Below are 15,026 nucleotides of genomic sequence, written 5' to 3' on the forward strand. Positions count from 1 at the left end.
GCCGGCATCTGCTGAGCGGGGAGGCAGAGCCTCCGGGCTGTCCAGGCCCTGGCACGCATTCCACACAGACCCTTTTCTGACCCCCCAAACCTCATGCTCCCCACTTGCCCTTGTTGGCCAGCCCTCCCAAGAACAGCCCACTGTCCCTTGCCCCTCCTTCTCTCATGGGGCTATCTCAGCCCCACCATCCCCAAACGTGCTGACGTCAGGTTCATTGAAATACCTCAGATTTGTAATTGTTGTTTAATTCTTCAGGAAGTATTTGCATCTCTGAATCTTTTTTATATGTGTTTTGCTGACTTTTGTTTTTTATTTTAAAATTTTTATTGTTGTTGTTGTAGCACCAAAGAAATGAAAACAGATGACCCCCAAAGCCAAGCAAGTGATTTGGTAACCCCACTGGCCTTCCCTAGAACCCCAGCGTGGAGCGGGGGAGGCAGGCAGGGCAATGACTCAGGGATCTCAGGGACGGGGAGGTGGAATGAGGAGACCGCTCTCGCGCCAGTCGGGGCCTGAACCCGCACCAGTTCTGAGGAGGGTCCTTGACCTATTTCCTGCCACACAACCCCCACCCCCACAGGTGACAAGGGTGGGCGCAGGACATCTCCCCTTTGGCCAGCCTTCCCCGCTCAGGACATGTGGAGCCTGTGGGCTTTGCTCGTCCTGCCAGCCACAGCTTGAGCTGCCCCAGGGAACGTGGAGGTGCAGAGAAAGCTGTCTCTCCTCCGTGGCCCTGGGGTAGGACAGGTGCTCCTGTGTTGTAATGAAAAGGTGATTCTTGCTCAAGGCTCGCTTCATCCGAGTAAGCCCTGAAGAGTTCAGTGCAACACCACCACTGTCGTCGGGCTGTGGTGGGGGGAGACACCACGTGTGACATGAGCCGTGTGAGGCCACACAGCTAGCATTCGGTCCTGTCTAGGAAAGGAAAGGGAAATTAAAAGCTTGAGCACAAAACAGATGCCTCAGCCTGGTAAGCTACAGCTCTGCTGGGCTGCGTCTCCCCTCTCCGGCCCTCCACGCTCACGCACCGCCTGTCCCTGGGGGCTGACCCTCGTCGGGCCTCAGAAGCTTTGCCCACCAGGCACGTGCAAGGCATGGCGGAGAAAGGCACCAGGATCAGGTGCCAGTAAGGATCCCAGTTGGCTGGCACTGGGCGTACTTGAAGGTGTCTCAGACATTTGGCCAGTGTGTCTTTTCTCAGGGTTTGGTCACGAAGGATGGACTCTTCCCACCCAGAGGATGCAGGCACAGCACACTGTCTTTCTGGTCATTGGGTCCTCTCCCTTTCCCCAGGCAGCTTTCCGACCTCACCCTCTGAGTAAACTCTCACTGCCCTTGAGGACAACAGCAGGGTCTCAGCCAAAAAGCTCAAGATTGGGGGTCCCAGCAGGTGCCCCCAGGAGTGGGGCCCTGGCCCAAGCAGAGCTTTCCCTGCAAATGCAGTCCTGAAGGCCATGTGGTAGGCAGTCAGCCAGGGCAGCTCTGTCCCCTCCCTCTTCCCATCTTATATGTATTCTAACCAGGAAAAATGTGATAGCACATGGGTAGCCTAGGCAGAGAATAAATACCTCAGATGTCCTTTTGCAGCAAGTGTCTGTATATGTTGTGGTTATTTTCTATCTTACATGTTCTCGAATGTTTATATTTCAATAAACCTCTACCTCTTCACACAAGTAGGTCTCTCTTGGTTGCTTTGACTGACCCTTCCATTGGACAGTAACAGAGGAGGGGCAAGGTCCTTCACAGTAAAAAGAGACTGAGTGACCTCCTGATATCCTGATTTTTCCTGAACCTTCCCTCTTCACTGCTTACCCATCCTTTCTCCAAAGCGTTTACTCTCAGGTTATCTTCTGTATTAGTAAGGTATTCTGGCATTGTGCGATCACCAAAACTGACTCCAATGGTGTCACATCAGGGTCCTGGCAGGCACAGGGCCAAGGAATTGCCTCCTTGGTGTAACAAGCCCTTGTGGAGCTCCTACTGGATTGACACTAAGGGAGGAGACACAAAGTTGTCTGGACAGAGACCAGTTCTTTTTTTGAGACAGAGTCTCGCTTTGTTGGCCAAGCTAGAGTGAGTGCCGTGGTGTCAGCCTAGCTCACAGCAACCTCAAACTCCTGGGCTCAAGTGATCCTTCTGCCTCAGCCTCCCGAGTAGCTGGGACTACAGGCATGCACCACCATGCCCGGCTAATTTTTTCTATATATATTAGTTGGCCAATTAATTTCTTTCTATTTATAGTAGAGACGGGGGTCTCACTCTTGCTCAGGCTGGTTTTGAACTCCTGACCTCGAGCAATCTGCCTGCCTCGGCCTCCCAAGAGCTAGGATTACAGGCGTGAGCCACCGCGCCCGGCCCAGAGACCAGTTCTTTAGAGAACAGCATGGCTGGGACTCTAAACAGTACACTACCACTGGTGGGCAGGTAGAAGCTAGAGCAGCTCCTGAACATCTGGAAGGCTTTGCAGAGGCAGTGACATTAAAGCTGGTTCAGAGATTGACAACTAGAAATGTGAATAGAAGAGCATTCCTAGCAGAAAAGTAAGTACATACATTTGGATACACATGGAAACACAGTGGCAGAGGACCTGGCATTGGAGGAGTGTGGCCAGTGCCTGGGGTCATTGGGGTAGAGGGGAGGGGAATTGGGACAAAGTGCAGCTGGGGCCAGGATGGGTCTCCGGCTAATGGATCTGGGTGCCATCCTCTAAGCATAGAGGATGTGTTTTAACAAGGGCATGGGCTTAGAGGAATGCTTTTCCAGAAGGGTGATGTGAGGCTGGGAGTGGACAACCTGGGTCACTTGCCAGTGGAGCTTGGGCCTAGACCCAAAGTGCTCACCCTTTCTCTGCTGTGATGTGCACTCCCATGGGCACAACCTGAAGACACGTGCAGAAGCAAAGCCTTGGGTGGGTTGCAAAGCCTGCCGCCTCCGTCATGACAACACTACCCATCTGTGCACCCTTTGAGGCAACGTAGTAGGATTCCCTTTCTCTGGCCTTTTGAAGTCTTGAGCTCTTGCTGATTTTTAAAATCTTTTGAAAAAAATGACTGATACTTTGGTACTTTAATTACTGGTAACCACTCGGTATCATACTGACAACTTCCTGTGCCACATGGAAATGCAATGGGCCTGTCTAGAAGGGAGCTGAGAGGTGAAGAGCAGGACCAGGGCCCAGAGACATTGGAGGTGGAGACAGCACACAGTGACTGGTGGGGGAATGGGGCTACTTGGAGGAGTGGCACCTGAGACAGACGGAGAAGCTAGGGAGGACAAGTCCCTGGCCACTGCAATTCCATGCTGTCTCAAACTAACAGAGAAGAAAATAAAGGAGAATATCTTTTTTTTTTTTTTTTGAGACAGAGTCTTGCTTTGTTGCCCAGGCTAGAGTGAGTGCCATGGTGTCAGTCAGCCTAGCTCACAGCAACCTCAAACTCCTGGGCTCAAGCAATTCTACTGCCTCAGCCTCCCGAGTAGCTGGGACTACAGGCATGCGCCACTATGCCCAGCTAATTTTTTCTATATATATTAGTTGGCCAATTAATTTCTTTCTATTTATGGTACAGATGGGGTCTTGCTCTTGCTCAGGCTAGTTTCGAACTCCTGACCTCGAGCAATCCACTCGCCTCGGCCTCCCAGAGTGCTAGGATTACAGGCGTGAGCCACCGCGCCCGGCCAAGGAGAATATCTTGACCTTCAGAAAAGAAAGAATTTTTCAAGCCAGACCCACCTCCCAAAAGAGTTCATTGAATGATACCATAAAGTAAAAAAGACAAGGAGAAGATACTTGCAACACATAACTAACAAAGTAGTAGTCAGAATTTTTTTTAAATGCTTGTTCTTTTTTGTTTTTTTGAGACAGGGTTGCACTCTATCACCCAGGGTAGAGTGCAGTGGTGTTGTCATACCTCACTATAGTCTCAAACTCCTGGGCTCAAGCAATCCTCCCACCTCAGCCTCCAGAGTAGCAGAGACACACACCTGGCTAATTTTCCTATTTTTAGTAGAGATGGGTCTCGCCCCCGCTGGTCTTAGACTTCTGACCTCAAGTGATCTTCCCAGATCAGCCTCCCAGAGTGCTAGGAGTAATAGGTGTGAGTCACTGTGCTTATTAATTCTTAAAACAAATGCAAAAAGAAGAATTGAGGAGAGGGGCAGTGTAAATCAGTCTAACCAATCTGGAAACCACTTTGACCTTACCTAGTGTCAGGTTTCAGTCTGAAATGTTGATTCAAAGGGCGTTCATGGCCGAAGAATGACCAGACATGCGAAAGGCAAGCACGGTAATGAGGTCTATTGAGGAGAGAAAGATAGGATAATAGAATAAGAGCAAGCTACAGGTTTACAAACATGACAGATGACGACTAGACCCATTGTTGCAGCCAAGGGAGAGCAGAAGGAAGGAAAAAAGCAGGCCAGGTTATGGTTAGTGTCTTGTTTTATGGTGCGTGGATGGGGACCTCCCTCATGGCTCAGATGTCCCCATGGAACCACTTTGGACAGTTGGGAGTTACATGACGTCTTACTATGCATGTGGGTTCTAGGTTACTTTCTGGATTCTGTCATGCTGCTTGGCCCATGGGCTAGCGCCCTCTGCATTCTTTTGCAGTTGGCTCAGTAAGTTCTGACTGGCAGATTCATAGGGTATTCCCTCCTACACCAGGTCTGGCAGTCTCTTGGGAAAGGTGAGGCAGGACCAAGATGAGGGCCTGGGCCCACCCTTACCCTTCTTCCCAGGTGGGGCAATTGCACCAAGGCAAAGCACCCACTTCTGTCCCTAGGAGACCCTTCTACCTAACAGTACAGCTGATCACACGCTCGCCGTGGGGCCCTGTAATTTCACTCCTAGGCTTGTGTCCAGGAGGTGGACAGGAAGGTTCAGCAGCACTGATGGTGATAACTTGGCTGTGAAACTGCCAGTTATTGAACCCGGTGTGAGCCAAGTGCTGTTCTCAGTTCTCTGCAGGAATTAACTCGTGCAATCCGCTACACACTTGTGAGATGGGACCGTAATCCCCATTTACAGATGAGAACGGTACAGAGCTTGAGCCACCAGCCTGAGGCCCCAGCACTAGTGTGCAGAGGAGCCCGGGGTCTGCCGACCGCAAAGTGCTAAGCACTCCGCACGCATCACCTCGTGGCGCCCTCCACCCGCCGCCCGCGAGGCGGTCATTTCGTTCATTTTACAAACGAAGAGACCGAAGAAGGGAAATATGCTCAAGGCATCTAGAACGGCAGGGCGGGGACTGCACTCCAAAGTGGCTGACCTGCGCCTCTCTCCCATGTGCCGCCCTCAGGGAGGGGAGAGGGCCCGCCAGCTGGGCGACCAGGAGGAAGACGGAAGGCGGCTACCCCAGGTCTCCGCTCCGTCCGCCACTCCCGGCCTGGTCTCAGGCGGCACGCAGCAGGCCGCCTCCCATTGGCCAGAGTTCGGCCACGTGGCCTCCCCAGAGCCAATGGGAGTGAGGGGGCGGGACGCCTGGGAGCGCCCCGCGGCGCGGCGGGGGGGGGGGACGGCACGGGGGGACGGCGCGGGGCGCGCGGGGGGGGACGGCGCGGGGCGCGCGGGGGGGGGACGGCGCGGGGGACGGCGCGGGGCGCGCGGGGGGACGGCGCGGGGCGCGGGGGGGGGACGGCGCGGGGGGGACGGCGCGGGGGGATGGCGCGGGGCGCGCGGGGGGACGGCGCGGGGCGCGCGGGGGGGACGGCGCGGGGCGCGCGGGGGGGACGGCGCGGGGCGCGCGGGGGGGACGGCGCGGGGCGCGGGGGGGGACGGCGCGGGGGGGACGGCGCGGGGGGGACGGCGCGGGGCGCGCGGGGGGGACGGCGCGGGGCGCGCGGGGGGGACGGCGCGGGGGGATGGCGCGGGGCGCGCGGGGGGACGGCGCGGGGCGCGGGGGGGGGACGGCGCGGGGCGCGGGGGGGGACGGCGCGGGGGGGACGGCGCGGGGGGACGGCGCGGGGCGCGCGGGGGGGACGGCGCGGGGCGCGCGGGGGGGACGGCGCGGGGCGCGCGGGGGGGACGGCGCGGGGCGCGCGGGGGACGGCGGGGGGGGGGACGGCGCGGGGGGACGGCGCGGGAAGCGCGGGGGGGACGGCGCGGGAAGCGCGGGGGGGACGGCGCGGGAAGCGCGGGGGGGGGGACGGCGCGGGGCGCGCGGGGGGGGGACGGCGCGGGGGGACAGCGCAGGGCGCGCAGGGGGACGGCGCGGCGCTGGGGGGGGACGGCGCGGCGCGGGGGGGGGAGGTGCGGGGGGGGGAGGCGCGGGGGGGGGGAAGGCGCGGGGCGGGCAGAGCTGGGGCACCCGAGCGACCGTGAAGCGGAGTGGAGGTCACTACAGACAAAGAGAGGGAGGTGGTGGCCGAGGGGCTTGTGAAGCAAGGTTTGGAATCAGCGCTGGAGAGAAGGGGAGAAGGAACCAAGCAGGAATAGCGGGAACAGGAAGGGACTAGGGGTAGGAAGTCGAGCTTGGGGACGGGGGTACAAACGCCTGCAGGTACAAGGACAGACCGGAAGCCGGGGGCTGGTGGGGTGGGCGCCTTTGACAAGCCAGTGGCAATCCCTTCACTGGAGTGCGGTGTGCTGGGACTAGGGCGGGCACTGAGGAGCAGCAGATGGGGGATTAATGCCCCAGCATTAAGGGGCGCCTTCCAGCGGGACAGGCGCTTCCCCGCCAGCAACACTGGCCACTTGTGCCAGGCAGCGGTTCTTTGTGAGCCGTCAGCACTCAGGCCAGTGGCAGCAAGAGAGGAGAGGGGTTTATTCTTGGACCCCAAGGTGTGTGGAGGAGCCCAAGGGCAGCTGGACCTGGTGCTGTCTTCAGGAAGTGCCTGGAACTTGGGAAGCTCTGCCCACGAAGGTGTTCCTGACCACCCCAAAACTCAGCTTGATGTGTTCTCATGACATGCCTGAGGGCCCCCTGGGCTGAGTTAGCATCTCTCCATCCCATTTCCACTCCTGCCCAGCTTTACTTCCAGCTCCTAGCCACAGGGTCCCCTGGGAAGGTGCCAGGCGGCCTCATCCACGGAGAGGTAGGAACCTTAGTGGCAACCCCTGGGCTAACATGGGCATTTCAGGCCCTGTGGCAGGCAGAGGATGAGGAGAAGTTTCTGCCAAGGAGGCCTCTGACTACAGCTGCTTAGGACGGGCCCCACGCCTCAGGCCTGGCGGACACCCTGGCCTGGGGGGCTGATGGCATAGCCATAGGGGCCTCCCCTTTCCCCAGGAAGTTCTTGCCCAGCCTTGGTTCCCTGAGGCCTCACCACCCAGCCCCTCTATACCAGGGGCCACCCAGCTCACTGGGGGATGGCTGACCCCAACCTCTCGTGCTGCCGAGCGAGGCTGTGAGTCTGGCCACTGATAGCTCTGAGCCACAGTCTCCATACTACCTGGCCACTGCCCCTGGCTTCCAACTTTTGTCAGATGCTCCTCTCCTCTGGGTTCCAGGACTGTGGCTGGGATCTGGGGGCAGATGAAGCAGAGGATGACACCATGGTGGGCAGAGAGGCAGGCCAGGTACCCAGGCATGGGGCAGTTCCCGCTATGTCCAGGGAGGGGGTGCTAACTCAGGAATCCATGTAAAACCCGCAAAAGCCCGGGCTGGAAGTACTTTTTGAGCCTTTTGTCTCCCTTTCCAACATACAGATGGGAAGACCAAGGCACAGAGAGGAACGGGGTGTGGGTCCCACCAGGAGGCAGGGATCACTCTTCCCCCCTTTCTACAGGGACCCCATGTGCTACCTTCAGGGGCTGAGAGGTGGCTGGAGGCTCCTGTCCTTGCCAGGAGCTGCAGAAGCTCCTACTCCCTGAGGACACAGTTCTCAGCCTGAGGGTCAGAACTCTTCCAGTCTCCCAGGCCCTACTGGCAGCTCTGGCCCTCTGTGTTAGGGTCCCCAAAGAACAGCTGAGGCAAAGGACAGGAGCGCCCACCCCATCGGGCTCCTTGGTGCAGTAGGTCAAAGATGAGGAGCTGGCTTGGTTGGTAGGTTGTGCTGGTTTTTCATTGGTGGCTCCACAGTATAATAAATTGTTTCATGAGAAGTGCAAATAAAGCCTTGTTGATTGAACATTGGATCAACAGATTTTATGACTAAAGCCCACATGCAGCTGGTCCTTGGCACACATGCATGGCCTTTTGCCTTTGGTACTGATTAGCCTAAGTGGGCCCCAGACACAAGGGAAGCTGAGGAGGACGGGAAAAACAGGCACCAAACCAGGTGTGTCATGTACCATGCCACCCTCACATCAACCCATGTGGCAGTACTGTCAGTGTTCCAGTTTTACAGATGAGGCCACTGAGGCCTAGCAAGGAGACACGCTGGTGCTGCCCGAGCTGACCAGTGCACAGTGAAGCACTGCATTCTCCACTCTGACGGCCACTCCTTCCATCCATCACTCCAGCCCTGGGAACCCGGATGTCCCGGTTCCCTGTGCCCCTGGAGCCCACCTAGCCATGCCCCATCCTGCCCCTGGCCCCGGGGTCCCCTCTCCAGGAGAAGGCAGACGAGGACACATGTCAGGCCCCGGCCTGCTGGCCCACCCTATCCTAGCCCCCGAAGGGATGAAAGGGTGTCCTCCACGGCGTCCCTCGGTCCTCAGGGAAGAGGAAGAGCCGTGAGGCCTAGGGAGTAGCTCTGCAAGGGACGGCAGCGTTCCCCCGCCAGAGCCCCTCAGACGCAGACACCTCTCATCCCACGGTCCTTGCTTTCCCACAGTTCTGCTTGAGAGTCCTCAGCTTCTCGACAAGGCTCTGCCAGCTTGGGAGAAAGGGGGAGAGGCGGTGAGCACGTTCCAGGGCCTGGCCCTGGGGGCAGCAAGGGCTTGGGAGGGACTTTACTGACCAAGCACGGGGAAGGGAGGGTCGATGGCCACTGTGGGCCCCAGGGACTGGGCTGGGGAAGGCTGTAGGGACAGCCTGGCACAGGCACAGTGCTGGGGGTGCTGCCGAGCACCTGGTTCGGGGCAGCCTGCAGCATCTGCTGCTGAGCCTCCAGTTCTGAGTCTCGAGCTTCCGGCACATCCCAGACCCAGCCCAGCTCAGCCCACACCTGCGCCAGCACTGAGCCCACTTCCCGCAGGAAGTCCGGACAGAGTGGGCAGGTTGGCTCTTGTTTTGATCTGGTGCTTCGCCAAGGACATCGCCCCCCTTGCATTCAGAGTTCCATCCTACAGGGACTTTCCTAGGACTGTGCCTTGACCCAAAGAAGGGGGCATGATGGGGGTGTCAGAGGCAGTGCTGAGAGGACAGCACTGGGGGAGGGAGCAAGATGGCTCATCCTGCCCCTCCAAGCTGTATAGGTAACTAAAATCCAGAACATTTAGCCTGAACCCACCATCCTGTACTTACCTCTTTATTTTCTCTGAGTCCAAAAATATGGATGCATGATAGTCTCTCAGTGCTCCCTGCATGTCTGGTACTGCCCAGCCCGAGAGCCTCGCGGGCAGGCCCAGGTCTTCACATCGCACTCCGTCCCCAGCCCCTGCGCTCCATCCGCCTGCACGGGGCTGCTGTGTGCAGGGCTGGGCCCACAGAGCCGGGCCCCCCAACACACGCGTTTCATATCGGTTGGTGAGTCCACCCTACCAAGGAGTGACTGCCTAGTCCCGTGACGGGACCACGCTGAAACTGTGGGAGGCCAGGGCAGCCAGGGGGTTGAGTCTAGGCTGAGCCCTTGGCCCTCAGTGGAGACGCCCCCATCCTGACTCATTGGTTCCAACAAGCTGGGCACCCCACCTGTCCCCCTGCCTCCGGGCACAGCCCCCACCTTCTCTTCTTCACATGGCCTCGGTCTCAGCTCCTTCACTTCCTGGACACAAATGCTGGCCTTAGAGGGCCCAGTCTACATGGCAAGGGGAGACCAGAGCAGGGTCCTCTGCCTGAGAGGTCCCACCTCCAGCACCTGCGCCCCGCTTGGTCTTGAGAGGGCAATCAGGGCTGCCCCAGGTCAACTCTCCCATGCCCCAAGATACACTCTAGGGCCAGGGCAGAGAGTTTGGGACACATTATATAGACAGAGAAGCTGAGGCCCCATGAGGAGAAGGGGCTGTAATTGTGGCAGAGCCCAGGCCTCACACTTTTTTGCACTAGGCCCCTGATTTTGGATTTGGGGAGGACTCTAGGGTTCTCAGGAGTGATTCCTTGGGGGCCCTGAGCCCAGATAGGTCCCACGTCAGCCCACCCCAGGCAGACCCCAGCTCCTCCCCACCTTCCGCCTCTGGCTCCAACAGCCAGAGGTGTTTTCCTTCTCCAGAGTCCCGCCCCTGCTGCTAGCTGGGGTGGGGCAGAGTGCACCCCATCTGAGGGGCTTGTGCTCCCACCTTCTCATGCAGAATCCCCCACGCTGGAGCCTGATGTCCAGCCTGCCCCAGCCTGCCCTCCCCATGCCCAGGATGCAGATGAGGCACCCAGGGATCAGGGAGCACCCTCCCCCCCATTCATGGCAGTTCCTTGAGCACACTCTGGCCTTGCTGCAGCTGGGGGAGGGGCCTGGGGTTACATGAGGGGAAAAACAAGACAGGGAGTAGCTGGGCCCTTGAGGTCCCAAGTCAAACCCAAACTACAACCAGGGAAGGGAGCAGGAAGCAAACTGGGGACATTATGGGTTGGTTGTATCACCCCACACACACACTCAAATAAAAGATATACTGAAGTCCTTGGTACCTCGGAATGAGACGTTTTTTGGAGATAGGCTCTTTACAGAGGTACTCAGGTTAAAATGAAATCATTAGACTGCGCCTTGCCCCAATGTGACAGATGTCCTTATAAAAAGGGGAATTTGGACACAGACGCACAGGGAGAACACTGTGCACAGATGCAGGCAGAGCACCAGGTGGGAGTGTCAAAGTAGCTGGCAAACCACCAGAAGTCAGGGGACAGGCCTGGGACAGACCCTCCCTCACAGCCTGCAGAAGGGACCAACCCTGCTGACACCTTGATCAGAACTTCCAGTCCCCGGAACTGAGGGACAATAATGCCTGTTGTTTGAGCTACCCAGTCTGTGGCAGTTTGTTTTCACAGCCCTAGCAGACTAATACAGAGGGCACATGGGGTAAAACCCAAAGGACCCTGATTTCTAGGGGAACTTTCTTCTCAAAACTGCCACACCTGTAGCACAGGAGTGTACAGTGATAGCAGCAAACATTTCCCGACTGTGCCCACTGGGTTTCCATGCTTGCTTGGTGTGACCCTCACAGGCACCTGCTAAGGGAGGAGAACAGTATTCTAGTTTTTACAGATGACGTGCAGAGATGTGCCCAGAGTCACCCAGCTGGTATATTGTGGAATCAAGATTTAAACCCAGCATTCAGGCTCCTAAGCCCACAATCTCAAATACTAATCTGTGGACAGTGAAGGCACTGGATCCTGGAATTGAAGAGAAAGATAGATTGAGGTAAGGCCCAGAGAGGGCAGGGTGGAAGGAGCTTGAGGCTGGGAATGGGACAGGAGGTAGAGTGTGACACAGGCCCTGGGAGCCCCAAGGTCAAGCTCTCACACCTCCTGGCCAGCTGGATGTTGAGGCAGTATAGGCTTCCTCCCAACTCTATCCAGCTGTTGCCCCATCTCTGAGCGCCTTGTCCTGCTGGAAGAGCACTGCTGTGAGTTTGGTCCATCAGCCACTTTGCACAAGGACCCCTGCCCACGGCTCAAGGCCTACATTTTAGGACACCCTCCCTGGGCAGGCCCAGAGCCCAGAGAACTCGCCTGCTCCCAGAGAGGGAGTCCTGGGCCAGCCTTCCAGGTCTTCCAGGTCTAGGCAGAGCGTAGAAATGGCCTGGGCAGTCCCTGAGAGGCTGGAAGAAGGCCCTTCGCTTGGGGCCCAGTTGGCACTGGCTTTATGTCAGTTGCATGCAAAGCAGACAGCTCACCCATTGCCACTTCCTGCCAGGAGCCAAATCTGACCGGGGGCCCAGGCCTCAGCCACCCTGTGCCCTGCCTTCTCGCTGACATTGTCCACTGCAGGTTCTCCAACTCAACTAGAGAATAGAGACTTATAAGCCCTGAGGATATGTCCTCTGATCCCCAAGGGTCTGGTTTGAGAAATGACAAAAACAAGCTGAGAAGCTATTCTGTACAAACCTTCTGACCTTGGGGGTCAGAAGCCCTCAAATCACGTCACTGCTATGGCACCTCTCTGGCTTCCACATCTTCAGCTGTAAGAACCTTGGCAAGGGGCTCCTGGGGTGTTGCCACTCCCCACTCCTCCCCATCATCACCCTCCTCACCTCCAGGGTCCAAGCCTGAATCTACCACTGCCTGCCCACCCCCACCCCCATTCGCACTCCTGGGCGACGGGCGCCCCACCCCAGCTCTGTAGGAGCACAGGAGGGTGCACTCAGCACCTCTGCTACCCCCACCCTGACTTGCCCACACCTCACATTCCCAGACCTTCCCCACTCAGGACGGCAGCACCGTCCACCAGCCCTTCCTCCTTCCGGACGGCATGACTCTCCTCTCCCGATTTCAAGCCCAGGTTCGCGGAGCCCTCCAGAGCTGTCTCCCCCATCACCACCAGGCAAGGCCTCTCTAAAACGGCCGGCGACTGGCCCTGCTCCCACCTCCCTCGGCCAGCACAGCGCCCACAACGATGCTCTGTTTTCCCAGTTAGAGGTGAGGGCCAGGCCGGGCACGGTGGCTCACGCCTGTAATCCTAGCACTCTGGGAGTTCACTTGAACTCAGGAGTTCGAGACCAGCCTGAACAAGAGCAAGACTCTGTCTCTACTAAAAATAGAAAAAATTAGCCAGGCATTGTGGCGCATGCCACCACACTCTGGCCCAGGCAACAGAGTGAGACTCTGTTTGAAAAAAAAGAAGTGAGGGGCTTTCCACAGGCAGCCCCTGCCCTTACGGAGAACCTGAGCTAGGCCTGGCTTGGTTGTGCAGAGGCTCATGGCCTGTGGGGCGCAGAGTGTGCGCAGGCCAGACTGTCAAGCGTGGGGAGCAGGTGCAGAGGAAAGTGCAGCTCCCGCGCTGCACAGAGGAGCAGTACCAAGTTGTGGGTGCACAGGAAAGGGGCCTGACTCTCCTTGGGGGCTCCCAGGAAGGCTTTCCAGGGAGGTGACCCTGGAGCCAAGGCTCAAGGTGAATTAACTGCCCCCAGAGAAGGCATGCAGTGGAGAATGAAGACAGCAGGACAAGGAGGCCATCACAGCTGCTGGAGCCTGGAGTGGGCAGTGAGCTGAGAAGGAGCCAGGTGGGGATGGGGGACAAAAGAGAGAACAAGAGGGCCGAGGAGCTGTGGGGTTCGGGTGGATGCAGGGCAGAGGCATCTCCCTGGCACCCTGGAATGATGTCGCAGACCTCAGTCACACAGAAAAGGCTTAGTGGGCACAGAGGCTGAGGGCTGCAAAAAGACCTTGGGCCTGAGGGGCCGTGGGGATGGACCAAGCCTCCTCTGGGGTGGAGTGGGGGCCTTACCCAACCCTCACCTCAAGGTTGATCTTTTTCCAAGAGCCTATCTGATAGATGTGAGTTTCTTTATGAAGAAAGAGACAAAAGAGTGACTCTCTAATGGTAGAATCTCAGGCAGGATGGCCTCCAGGCTGCAAATTATGGAGAGGGAGAGTGCTGGGAGATGGCTCCTACTGTATTTCAAAAAAAGAGAGAGTTGCTGCATTACTGGGAGGCAGGGATTCCTGGTTTCTCCAAGGTGGGAAGAGGCTTAACTTACCTCAGCAGAGCCTGGGGCCCAGGGCAGGGCTGGGTATGGGAACTTCTCTGAGGACTTCAGGAGGAGACACCACTGAAACCTCCCACCGCATCTGTGCGGATGAGGCCTCCAAGATGGAACCTGGCTGGCATGACCACAGCCATGGGGACCTGGCCGGAATGGCATCTCAGGATGCCTGAGATTTGTCAGAATTTTGAACTCCTGAAGCAGGACCTTAGGGGGCAGGATGGAGGCACAGGGACAGCAGACCTCGGGTCACCCATCGTACACTGAAAAGGCTCCTGAATTTCTATATTGGGGGCCAGCTGCATTTGGGGTAAGGGGATCAGGAGCCGGTCGGTCTTGAGGCTGCATAGCTAGCAAGGGCCTGGTTTTTAATTAGCTTCTGTTGCTTACTTAGGATGGGGGTTGTAGAGCTGACGGAGCTTTGGGGGTATTAAGCACCCCCTCAAGCCACGCCGTCAGATCCTACTTTCGGGGGAGCCAGAGGCAAAAGACTAGCGGAACAGCCACAGCTCTAGAGGGGGCAGCGCCTGCCGGCGTGCGGACGGCGTCCCGCGGGAGGCGCGTGCCCGGGCCGCAGAGGCCGTCTGGGGGAGCCCTGCCACCGCGCGGAGCCGCGCCGAGGAGGGGCGGCGCTTGGACGGAAGCTCCGCCCAGGCGGCGAGTTTCGAGCCCTCGCGTGGCGTAGGGGCAATTAGGGGCCGTGCCGCCCGCTTCGCTGGGGCTTGCCCAGTAGCCTGGGGCGGGGACGCCACCCCGGGACCTGGCGGGCTGTGCACGCTCACAAAGTGAGGTGTCGCAAAGAGCCCCGACCTCGGTTTTTCCTTTGGAAAGTGGAGCTTCACAGTCCGCGCAAGCGCGGGACAAAAGGTGCAAGGAGTTTTGGTGGCCTCACGTTCGAGGCCTCTGCAAAAGGGGGTCGTCAAATGACTCGAAGAGGCCCGCGGGGCCTGACCGCAGCAGGCGTGGGGCTTTTGTTCGGCGGGGGTTTCCTTTTTTTTGGAGACAGTCTCGCTCTGTTGCCCGGGCTAGAGTGAGTGCCGTGGCGTCAGCCTAGCTCACAGCAACCTCAAACTCCTGGACTCAAGCGATCCTCCTGCCTCAGCCTCCCAAGTAGCTGGGACTACAGGCATGCGCCACCATGCCCGGCTAATTTTTCTCTGTTGTAGAGATGGGGGTCTTGCTAAGTTACTCAGGCTGGCCTTGGACTCCTGGCCTCAAGCGATCCGCCCGCCTCGGCCTGCCAGAGTGCTAGGATTATAGGCGTGAGCCACCGCGCCCGGCCGGCACGGGTTTCGTAACTGAGAAACTATGCTGGCCCGCAGTAAGTCGCACCAAGGGTGCTCAAGGAAAG

This window comes from Microcebus murinus, chromosome 6 (assembly GCF_040939455.1).
Source record: "Microcebus murinus isolate Inina chromosome 6, M.murinus_Inina_mat1.0, whole genome shotgun sequence".
NCBI lineage: Eukaryota > Metazoa > Chordata > Mammalia > Primates > Cheirogaleidae > Microcebus > Microcebus murinus.